The sequence below is a fragment of the Lotus japonicus genome, chromosome 2, assembly GCF_012489685.1.
Source record: "Lotus japonicus ecotype B-129 chromosome 2, LjGifu_v1.2".
In the NCBI taxonomy this organism is placed as follows: Eukaryota; Viridiplantae; Streptophyta; class Magnoliopsida; order Fabales; family Fabaceae; genus Lotus; species Lotus japonicus.
In genome coordinates, this window is record NC_080042.1 from 88406449 (window position 1) to 88419042 (window position 12594).

At 34.7% G+C, this 12594-nt stretch overlaps 1 long non-coding RNA gene across 15 annotated transcripts; it reads left to right on the forward strand.

Moving 5' to 3' along the window:
- The first annotated feature begins 1184 nt into the window (after positions 1-1184).
- LOC130740699 (uncharacterized) lies at positions 1185-11336 on the forward strand. Of its 15 annotated transcripts, none has more exons than XR_009020244.1 (10): positions 1185-1421; positions 2828-3126; positions 3242-3281; positions 3633-3706; positions 4223-4288; positions 4451-4579; positions 5184-5365; positions 5673-5934; positions 7019-9626; positions 9803-11336. It is a non-coding gene; the product is annotated as an uncharacterized LOC130740699 (long non-coding RNA). The 15 variants fall into 15 exon arrangements; XR_009020241.1 differs by having other exon boundaries at positions 4458-4579; XR_009020249.1 differs by having other exon boundaries at positions 2828-3064; positions 4458-4579.
- Positions 11337-12594: the final 1258 nt, after the last annotated feature.

The window sequence follows — 12594 nt, forward strand, 5'->3', positions numbered from 1 at the left end:
GATTTAGTACACTATTAATTTTAGAGAAAATGAACAAATTTATACTAATAAAGCTGTGCGTTGATACCGAATTGATAGCTCAAGTGGTAAGAGATAGGGTACATATGTGATATGTGTTAGAGTGGGGATGTCCAATGATAAATTCCTGAAAGATGAATTGTGCGTTATGAAAAACTCTCCTATATATATGTGAGTTAGTCACTTATCATCGTTTGATATAAAAAAAACGTTAATTAACGATTGAGATGAAACACCTGCAATTTGTAGATAATTTCTCCTGCCACTCTCATTGATTAGAAATATTATGTTTCATCCTTCCATGTCCACAACTAGCATAGTCGTCAGCATGAAGTTGTCCACCACCATCTCGCACCTCCATTGACCTCCTTGTCACCTTTTGCAACACCTTGGACGAGAACGGCGAGCATTTGATGGTTGTCGACACTTAATTCTTCCGCGAGCAGTGATAATATATACTACATCCTTTGCCGACATTTTGAGCTCTTCATCCTCATAGGATCGACTAAATACGAAAGTGTGAAAAGTATGGTGGTCGGTGGAGGCGTCACAATGGTGGTGGAAGTCATCACCATCCTCATAAAAGTCAAATCAATGAGATGAAGGACTACACAAAGGTGCGAAATAAGCTCATTAGGTAGATGAAAGAGGTAACGATGGAGTTAATGACGTTAATATTGAAGGGATCTTGTCGCGCCACCGATGGAGGCTGTAGTACACGAGGGAGAAGAAGGGGAAATTGGCACTACAAAAGTTCATGCTTTTGAGAGTCCTCCACGTGCCTTCTTGCACTAGAGAGTAAGCTCATTCGACTTGGGCAAAGACTGTGGACGACGAAACTCAACTAAGGGGTGTGAGGGCTATTTGGTGGCTTAAAGGCTAGCTCACAATGGTGGAATTAGTGAAACGGGGGGTTGAGATGGAACAAGGGAAACATTGAACTTCGAACAATTACCACCCACGAAGGATGTTGTCGAACTTCAGTATCAACTACTTTCACATGCATTGAGTCACCGAGGGAGTGATGTGACATGTAATGACTATGATAAATCATGTCAACATGACTCTAAATTACACAATCAATATCATATGTGGTCGACACGCAAGCATCCTTCATGGCAAGTTTAAAAAAACCAAAATTTTGAGGAAAGTAATGAACTACCCATAGGCTCCTAAGCATGGCTTACTATCTAGCCAAGAGCTCAGCTTCATTGAGTATATGCAGAATATAATTTATAACTACATTATACGTGGTAAATAATCAACTTTTTGCAAGTGATGATTGAAAACTTGACCATGAAAATGAGAAAGGTCAAGGAAGATATCATCGTTGTACGGCGTTGCTGGTTATGTCAGATGAGACTGGACGGGATGGAACGGTGGAGCCAATCGTGTAGCAACAGGTTAGCTTCTATTATTCAATTCTGAGCACAGACTTCCATCATCCTTCACATAGTTACCCTATTAAAATTTGATAATCTCCTATTGGTTGTGGAGTGATAGAGTGATTTCCTCTGCCCTCTGCAATCTCTATAAATACCCCCTTTGTTTTGTTGTTTTTCTAGCCACAAATGCTCAATTGATTTTGCATTTGAAGTTTGTTGATTTACCCCTCCGCAGCTTATGTATCGGGTACGTTTTTGTTATTGTTTTCTCTCAAATCCATTAACCTTTTTTTTTGTGATGCAACCTAGAAATCCATTGATACATAGATGAATGCGTTATTTGATTTTACCCTTTTTCTTTTTTATTGTACTGAGAAACCTCTATTAGTTATGGGGATTTCAATGTTATAGTGCATACATAAGCTCACATATCCTTCTATATTGTCTTCACATCCAATATCATATTTTTCATTATAGGCTCATATTTGCTGAAAGCTTTTTTAATGTTTCCCTTCACTTTATACTTTTTCTTGGTTTAAATCTGTTTTCTATATGATCACATGAATGCTTACTCCCTTAATTTGCATCTAAGAATGATTTAGATCTATTCAAAATGGTCTTGAAGTCACATTAAGTGAGATGCAGGACAGAGTTAGTTCTTGGAAGAGGGAAGTGATTTGGTTGTTACTGGAGAATGAGAAAAGGTGTTGGTGAAGGTCCTGTTAAGGTTCTTGGATTCGTGTTTTTTTGTTTGGTGGAGATGGGGGGTGTGAGTTCTGGTTTGATGTGGAGAGGCTATGGTGGTAGAGGTTGAGGGAAATGGTGAAGGGTATTGTGCTCTGTTTGTGCAGGGGAATGAAAGGAAGAAGATGATGTTTCTCTATGCTTGGTTCCTCCCATTTGCTGAACCAGAGATATACCCTTTTATGCTATCCCTTCTCTCTTTTCTTCTCCATATTTCAGTGTGAGCTGAGAGTGCATTGTGTAGTCCCTTTCATTTTCCTCTTTGATGATTTTTTTTTATTGTTTGGCACTATTGCAACCCTTTCATTTTTGTTTGATACTCTATTACCTCTTACTTGTCACTTTATGATTCTGGAAGCCACACCACCTACGTGCACTTCTTCTTTCATTTTCTTATTTTTTTGCTTGCTTAAAGGAAAATACTACATAGAGAAATTGTGCTTTGTAGAGCTCATGGTATTCAACATATTGTAAAACATGTTCTCGATGATTTAATTTTTTACTAGACCCCTTCCACTACTCACTTTATGCATATGTAACTTTTTGGATGTGCTATTTTGTGTGCTATTTTGTGTCTTAATTCTTACAATAAGCCAGCACATACGATTACTTCACTCTAACTAATGTGATTTCACTCACCAGTGTCACAATTTGTTGATTGATTCTCTGTGCTTGTGTAGGAGAGATCCAAATGGTGAAACCAGTGTGTGGTACTTTTCCCTCTGTCTCAAAAGTGGACGTGGACAAAGCTTTAAGGAGCCAAAAGTCCTTAATGGCATGGACCTGCTTAGCATCAAAAGAATGCTTTTTCTATAGGAACTGTAATATGTTTTATGGTTGCAAAGATGAGATGGATATATGAAATGTTCTGAGAATCACAAAATGGAGACCTTGGTGGCTAAAAGGGCCTCGAACAAGTATGCTTTCCTTCAATAATTGCAAGCATTTGTTTCCACTGACCTTTAGTGGTCTTGTATTTGTAAGTAACACCATATGGGATTGGTGGTCACAAAATCTATCTTCAAGAATTTCTTTAAGGTTTTAAAGTTATTTTCATCATTTACTTTTGTAACTGATGTTTTAAAATTTTACAGGTTACTATGATTGCAATGAAGTTTCACTTTCTACCGGAAGGTATGTTCTACAATGATCAATTTTCCAAGCTGGTCCATGAAATGCAAGTACATGTATTCATATGATCTGAGTTATATTAAATGCATAAACTTTGTGCGATTTCCAAGCTATCTGTTCATCTCAATTATAATAAGTTGAAAAGTGCATGTATTTGAGTGTATAGATATTATATGCACTAGCTGGTATTTTAATTGATCTCTACAATAAGTAAAGAATGGTCAACCCTAATCTTCTATAACTTCAAAGTTATGAATTAGTTTGGTTTGCGCATATGATGGATTATAATAGTTAGGTATCTATTGCCTATTGGTGTATGAGGATAATATTGTGGACTCAATTTTACTGTTGCAGGACACACCACGAGAAAGAGATGAAAAATTAAAGTACTGGAATCATGAATGAGTAGAAAAGGAGCAAAGCATTAGGTACATACGCTACTGCATATTTAACTTAGGAACTGATGGATCAATTCAATCTACATATAGCTTTGTATTACACAAAGATTTTTCTGTATATACCATCATTTCACAAAGACTTTGTTACTGAGTTTCGCATTCTTTTCAAAGCCATTTTTTTCAATCTACACAACCTTTTTTTCTCGGTTATAGTGACAAATGTAGCTTCGGATTTAAGAATGGATTTTCTCATAGATAGTGATATAAGTGCAATACTTGTTACAAAACTAAGAAAAACAGTGTCTGGGAATATGGACGAAGCTTAACGTATTTGGCTTTGTGCACGTCTATACAAGTTTGGTCTTTATATTTACTGTGCTCTATTGCAAGTCCTCTCTTAGAATATGAGACCTTTGTATTGAGTCAGTCTTGAAGAACTTATAAAGGGGTATGGTGTGTTTAGTCTTTGACAGTTTAGTCATTTACCTGTTTAGAGTTCAACATGCAGTATTTTTTTTGAAACTGTTGGCTTTTGCTCATAACTAGGGTGAGGAGCTCCGCAAACAGATTGGAGCTACCTATTATATTGAATACAGCTCAAAAACTCAGCAGGTATGTTTATACAATTCTTAAGTGTTTTATTTCAACCTGTAGATGGGGAAATACTACCAATTTTCAATGGTGATTTGCTTATTGTGTATGTTTTTTTTCCCTCTGTATATAGTCCTTTGAAAGTTCTTAAACCACTTCTTTTCACTCTGTCACATGTTTTAGTTTATAGGTTAATGCAGTTTCCTTCCTCCTTTTTCCTCCTCAAAAGTACATGGAAGTGGTACTAAATGCAATGGTGAAATGAAATATACTTGATCCACGTTGGCTAAACTAAGCTTAATATTGCAAGAGGTTAGCATTGTAGGATTCCAATTCTTATCTTTTAGTTTTAACATTGATCAATGCTTTTATAAGTTCAAAGTAATGTACTCAACTCGAAGTATTAAAAATGATCATTTGAAAGTGGGTAGCTATAGCAATCAAAAAGAGGTATTGTTGTTGTACAGTTATATAGCTGTCCTATGCTCATTAAATTTCACAGCCTCTTCATATTGGTATTGTTTTTATCCTAATATTACCTCTCCTATTTTTCTTTGTTTAAGTTGATATTTGTGTCTTATTCTGTAACCATTTCAGGCAGCTAACAGAAATTTAACACCTTTCTATTAAACAATAAAAAGGAAAAAGAAAGTAAAGAGTTTTAAATATGTAACTAGACAACTGACTAATGCCTTGGATACTAATTAAGATCTATAAAAGCATGTATATTTAGAGTACTATTGTCTTGAGGTAACCTCTATGATAGTATGATGTGTAAACTTTTCTTGACCATGATGTAGTTTATGAAGATTTAAGGCAACTGCTGTTGATTTTTCTTGCATTTAGTTAGGCACTGCTGTTGTTTTAGCATCTCACTTATTCATTGTTATCAATGTATCTTTGTCGCTTGCTGCAGAAACCTTCTAAGTGAAACTTGGGCTCCTAAAATAGCAAACTAGAAAAGAAAATGAGAACATGAGCAACATAAGCATTTATCATTTTTCAAGAGAAGGTGGAAAAGGAGGTCAGACTGTGAACAAAGTTGAAACTGCACTTCGAATTACACACAACAAACTGGTGTCACTATTCACTGAACAGGTTATTTTTTCGTCTTTTCACACTTATTTAATATGTGAACCCATCTTCCATGTTCCGAGGCTTCTATGGAACATAATATAGTTGGAGACAATTTATACGTTAGAAACATATTTTAGTGTCATGTTAAGTTAAGTAGATCCAAGATTCAAACTTAAGTCACAAAGTGTTTCTTCTTTAGGAATTATTATCCCCACTTTAACTCTTACTAGAACAATAACCTGAAATACTCATTTAAGAAATCTTAATCCTAATATTATTATTATACAATTGAGAGGTACTTATTTCACAGTTTGTTAAATCCTCACAGATTAACACTATAGGTTTTACTGCGACAAATTCACACCAAACTCGTGCAAATGAGAATTGAAGTGCATGTTTAAAAGGCATGATGTTAAAGATTCCCATGGCAATGAGTTTGATGATTGGTGTTGGCCTGGTCATCCTCCTAACTTGACACTTTGAACCCAGAGATTAGGTCCTGGTGGTATGACAAGTTTTATTTTCAGAGTTATGTTGGTTCCACTCCTCTTTACATATGGAATGTGCCTTTCGTCTTCCATGGTCCTGAGGTTTGTTACTTATTTCCAGGTTTATTTATTTATTTATTCTTGTGGTTTTTATCATGTTATTGGAATTGGAATCTTCGTTTGCAAAGTTTTTAAAGCTGACACTTTCATCTCATGCATTTGGGTTAGGGAAAAGGGAAATAAATGACTTGCTTTGTAAGGGACTCATGATCACCAGCATCCATTTCCATGATAATGATTGATGATATGCAGCAGACCTTATGACCCAAGCATTTATCGTATATGCTGGGGAAATCATAGGATAATTCACAATTTATCCACATGGTGACTCTTATAATCAATGACCTCATAATTTGGGATTATCTATCACACATACGTTTTCTCAAAGCACTATGTTAATAAGTTCATTTTGGAGTTATCTTTGATAGTAAATAGTAACTTTGATTTAATTGTTTAACCATGATAAATAATAAATATAAATATATTTAATCATAGAATTGCTCGTCCGTGCATAGCACGGAAACGGGCTACAATACTAGATACCTCTTAGAAAGACAAAACCTCAGGTTACTATTCCTAAGAGACCTCAAATCTGGGCCATTGATTTCAACTTCTAATCCAACGGCTATCTATTATTCACCTAACCACACATTACCTACGACATCTATCTTTCATTTTTTGGTTTACCACTTGTCATTTCCCATCAGTAGTCTGCCGTTGAACAGTGAGGAAGGAGAAAGAGAAGAAAGGATGATGGAAGAAGGGAACAGCAAGAGTGTGAGAAGAGAAGATGATGGAAGAGGAAGTACGATTTTCGTCACCCACCCTAGATAGCAAGAGAAGATAATGGAAAATATAACATATGTTGCTTCATTCAAGATCGGGTTAGGTGAGAAGAAGAAGGAGGACAGGAGAAGATGACGGAATATAGCAGGTGGATTATGGGTTTATGCAATTTCTCTCTTTCCCAATAAATCCCACAGTTATCCTATTCAAATGATGTCATGTTTCTCATAGAGTTATGGCTTTCTCCTTTTTGTTTCTCTATAAATACTGCCTTTGCTTTGTTTTGTTGTTCTTCCCATCCTGCAACATTGCTCTATGCTCAATTCTTCTTTAATTTTAGGTGGTGGCTCCGCGGAGATGGTTCAAGGGACGGCAGCGACTAAACCTCGCGGTGCTCTGGTGCGGAGGCGAGAGGTTTGCCCTGTTGGGTTTTTTGTTTTATGAAGTTGGTTTGTTGTTTGTTTTTCTAGGTATGATGTTTTTAAACTTCTGTTGAGAGCTCAATTTGTTGTCATTCAGTTATTCTTGTGTGTAGATTAAAATTGATTTTAGGCTTTAATTAATTTGTGGGATTTTCATTGTAGAATGTGATTGCTGCTCCTATTTACTATCACCTATGACTTTTAAGTTGGTAAATTGAAAAGAGAAGAAGGGATTTGAACTTCAATCCTCAATCCTCAGAATGAAACTTTTGTTTTACTTTGAAATATTTAACTGTTGGAGATTTTCTTATGCAGTGGAAGAATCATGGTTCATACTCGGTAAATTGAGTGATAAACTGATAGTGTCGATCCAAGATCTACAGTAGCTATTTTTGGGCTGGGATTTATTGGGTTAGCCACATGGACTCTTTGAACATGGCTTTGTTTTCAATAAAAGATAAGATGTATTTTATTTTTTTCCTGAATAAAATCCAGTCTCATTTCTTCTTCTCTTATTCAGGGTTTGGTTTTTTTTAATACATTAAAAAATTTCGTATCAATTTTTGAGATAATACCTTATCAACTTCAGAAATTATGTTATCTTGAGTTGTTGAGATTGATGCTTGACGGAAAATACATTGTTTCTTGAGTGAAATGATTGGTGCCTTGTCTTTTTCTGTAGAAGTTAGTCTTCAAGGAGTAATAGTAATATTTGGTTTAGAAGATTTAAATGAGATAGAAAGATGATATATAGCTCAAGCTCTGTAATGTGCTTAGTTACATATTGTTTGAGAATCTGATATTATTGGTATACATTTTTTATGCTATAACTACTCATTTTCCAGTTTGTAGTATTTTATATCCTTTTCTATCCCTATTTTTGGTGTTTTCTTTCTTTCTTTCTGTAAGTGCTATTTGGCAAGGTCTTTTTGCTTACTTTCATATCACCATACCATATTGTCTTTCTTTGTTCATCGGCTCTTTCTGATAACTGCTTTTTGGTGAGATTAAGTCGCTGCTACTTCTATAAGATCCCAAGAATTTAAATCCTCAATCCTAAATGAATTTGTTTCATGACCAAGATATCAACAAGTTTTTCTGCATCACAAAAGCATGTCAAATCTCTTTAATCCTTAATTAAGTACATTTATTTCTCATGATGATTCTAAAGTTTTCTAAGCTTGAGTTGTCAGTTTTTGTTTTATGACATCATGGCACTTCTCAAGTTCAACAAGGTCACTGATTTTGCCGCTATCTATCTTCGCTTGCTAGAACTATTCAGGGCATGCATCTCTAACCTTTAAATGAACATAGAATACTTTAAGGTACTTCATATTTCCACTTTGTGTCTTAACTATTGAGATGCTCGAAATGTGTAGGTGAGGAGGACATATTTTTGGATGCTCTTTACTGTCACAAAGCTCATAAAGGAATTCATAAAAAAGACTCTTGCATGAGACAGATGTACTCATATTTCAGGTGGGATTTGTGCTCACTTTCAATGTACTAAACACGAGAATGGTATTTTCTTTTTTGTGTCAAGCTTCAGTGTTTTGTAAATCATGTGTGGTATTGCCTTTCCTGATCTCTGGTTTTAAATCTCTTGATTGCCTTATGAAATGGATCTCCTACCAATAATAGTGCTGGCAATAAAATTCCTTTTCCTCAACTTATGATTTAAAATTTACCCAATTGGATAGTTAAACTAAGAGATATGTTAATAAGTTCATTTTGGAGTTATCTACTCTAGCGTTGGAACGATTGAACAATGTATTCCCGATTTGAAACTTAAGTAAGATCCAATGTATTCCCCCCATTAATAGTGAGGGTTTAGTAGATAATTCTGTTACATATCATAAGTTTAGGTATGATATCTGAGCTACCAGAAAAAAATAGGAACTAAATGTGGAATATTGGAGTGCAATAGTATATCTGCATTCTGTTAAGTAAGTAGTAAAGGGGATTGTCTTCCTCATCATTCAGTTTTTCACTTAATCTCCAATTATGGTGTTGTATTTGCTAGCTTTGGTGTTATACTTAGGTGTATAGCTAATCTCTTGGTTTATTTATTTATTTATGAAACTCTTGTGTCAAGGTGGAGAATTTGCTATTCTTGCTAATCTCAAATAATTATTGTGACAATAATGAGAGATGGTTTTGTTTGCTCTCCAATTTTTGAAAAAAAAAAGTAATTTTGATCTTACTTTGATAGAAATATTTTCCAGTATCTTTTTTTTTTGACAATGATGGAACTTCACCATGCCCTGCACTTGAACAACCCCTTTTCACTCTGTTGTTTTCTCCATCATGGCTTCAAAATCCAGTTTAGTTAGTCAAGCTTGGTGCTTTGTGTTTGTGTATGTCTCTATTAATTTAAGATTTGATTCGGGTTTCTTCTTATTCCTTCTTCTTAAGGCATTGTGTTATTTCTTCTGTTGTCTTTTGCTTAGGCTCAATATAACATGAAACTTGTAAGCTATTGGTGGAATTCCGTTAGTGGCCTCTGCAGTGATGGAGAACATAGAGGTTGTTGTCCAAAGCAAGCCAAAGAGCCCTCAATTCTATTATTATGTATTTTTATTGGTTAATGATCATGAGATATACATGATTGTTGAAATGAGCATTTTTCTCATGCCTTAAGAGCATGATTTCTTTTAATTTGGAGTGATATATATGTGTGATTCTCGGTTTCATTCATGCAGTGTTGTTTTGGAGTGATAACAGAACTGCAGCTTGCAGCTGATCCTGGTGAGTACCAAAACCAACTCATGTTAATCACTCGAGGAAGAAAGGAATTTAACACAGAAGTCAAATTTTACTTGGTCCAAACCACTTTGTTTGCGAGTCTTTCTAGCTGTTAAAACATAAAAAAAAAATATCAAGGTTAGTTCGATATGGTTTCTACTTAAAAGTTTCAAAAATTTCTCACTTACCTTCACTTAGTAACCCCTGGTGGATCCAGCTTGAAATTGTCATAAACAAAAGAGAAGTGCAAACAAAGCCATGTAAACCACATATGGCATGATGATCAAGCCCCATTTTGAAAGTATGAGTGAAACTTGAACCATGTATGAGAAGGGGATGCAGTAAGAGAGAACTCAAGCAAAAGAATATAAATTTTGATTCAATTATTGGGAAAGAAAAGACAGGGAGAGTGTGTGCCAGAAAGGTGGAGGAAGAAACTAGATATAAGATAAAGAAGAAGAGTTTACAGGAATCAGTAGGTAATGAACAAAGTTAAGGTTTTGTCTTTAAATGACTAACTTTATGGTTTGTTATAGATGTCTTTGATAGTTTACCTGCTTCTTTTTGCAATTTATAGCAAATTAGGGAGGTTTTTCAATCCTCTGATAGAACCTCTACAATATTGTACGATTTTCAGCAATATATTTTTCATCATGAATAAATTTGTTTTTCCCTGCTATCTTGGAAATGCATGTTCATCTTCATTCAAAAGATAAAACTGAAGAAAAAGAAAGAAAACTTTGTCTGTCTGAGATAAGTTTAAGGCATATTTGAATTATACAATGACATGTCATGGAACTTGAATGTTTCGGTCTTCTCTTTATTTGGAATTTTGTTTTCTTCCTCTTTAGTCTTTTATATGAAACAACAGTAACCATGCTTATTTCATTAACATGTTTGTGCCTCGCTTTTGATTAAATATTGTCTTAACCTACTTACAAAAAGGTGTGTGAAATCAAATTGATTTTTTTTACAAAGAATTGGAATATAATATACTGACAAGCAAAGAGGAGTAACTTATAAGAGAATTCGAAGAACTTTTAATTTTCTAGCAGTATATCCATTATCTGGTAATATGATTGATTTTGCTTATATGAAGATTTGGTAGCATCAGTTGCAATAAGTAGGAGAACTGAAACCGGTTGATTTGCATGTATTACTATTAAATTGATGTAGGAGAATTTAGGGTGAAGGAGTAGGTGTTGCAGAAGGAGCTTATCAGAGAAGAGTGGAGAAAAACTTTTCTGCAAGAATAGCATTTGCTGCATCCTAATGATGGAAGGAATCCCAAAATATGTTGGTCTTTGGAAATTTGATAAAAAGGAAAAGCTATACTTGAGAAGATGATAGGTTGTATTAATGATTTGTTCCTTTGATCATGATTGTGCATCGACTATACTTCTTTTAGACTTTCCAAATTTTGTAGTTGCTAGCAACTTATTTCAAATACTTTAGTCAAACTTTGATTATAAATAAAAGCATGTTTGGCTAGCTGCCTAGCTCCAAATTTTAGTTTTAGTTTAAAATTATATTATTACAAATTACAATTTTACATTAACCCGTATTTGTTAGAGTTGTTTGAGAAAGAAGAGAAAGGTGAGAGAGTTAAGGTCCCATGGTCTTGGCGCTAAATCTTACATCAAATGAGCGACATCAATGACTACATCTCTTTGATACTAGAGTTCTTAGGGTTATGTGCCAGCAAGCAGATGCTCTTGATCCAATTGCATGTTTTCTCTTTTTAGCTGTCAACACCACATCAATTGTTGTGGAGCTTATGATAATAGAGAAATCTTAATTTCATGGTTTGTTAGATTAACTCCTCTCAGTTTAACACTTAACAATGAATTTTACAGCAACCAATTCACACCAAAATAGGCTTGTGGAATGAGAATTGAAGTGCATGTTTTAATTCCTTTTCTATAGGCTTGTATTTTATGAATTTAAGAATTAGCAGATCTTGGGAAAAGCACTTCTCATCACTAATTCATGCTCCTGAGCTGAGTTCTTTGTATTTCGTATATCATTTTGTTGGATTATGACTTGGCATCCTTGTGGAACTACTTCATAAAGTAAATGGCTCGACTTTGTACCACTTCAAATTTGGTTGGTTGTGTGAAAAACTTTACATGAACAATCCATAGAAATTACTCTGTTAAAATAATCTCTCTTTACCAATCTAATATGTGAGAAAAAATGGATTGTTTTTGAAGCAAAATAAAATGTATATATTTGTGCCATATAGCAGTAACTACAACGGTACTGCAACCAATCATGTCAAACATAAAGCTGACAAAAATCCAGCAACTATAAAAAAACCCCACAAGCAAACACCCCCTTGCTGCATTATACTTAATTTCTTTACTTACGGTGTCAAATTCAAATGCGAATGATGATCCCCAATCATGTCTAGCAAGAACATTTCGGACACTTGCCTCATGAAATAAATGTTCTGCTTCCAAATTGATCTTGAAACAAATGAGAAATTCTTTGATACTTCATTTGTGAGATATGAGGTGAAAGACATACCAATTCTGGGTTAAAGGGTGAGGTTTGTTGTCGGCGGTTTGACATCTATGAGCTACATTTAGGAGGCTTGGAGATATTGTTGCAGGACACATGATGCAGTTGTGGAGAATGATCCAGCCAAATAGATACAGGGTTCATGTATACACCCAGTAATCTATCTTGAAGAAGTTGTAACTTTGTTCCATCTCTTTTGATTATGTTACTTATACTTTCCCTTAAT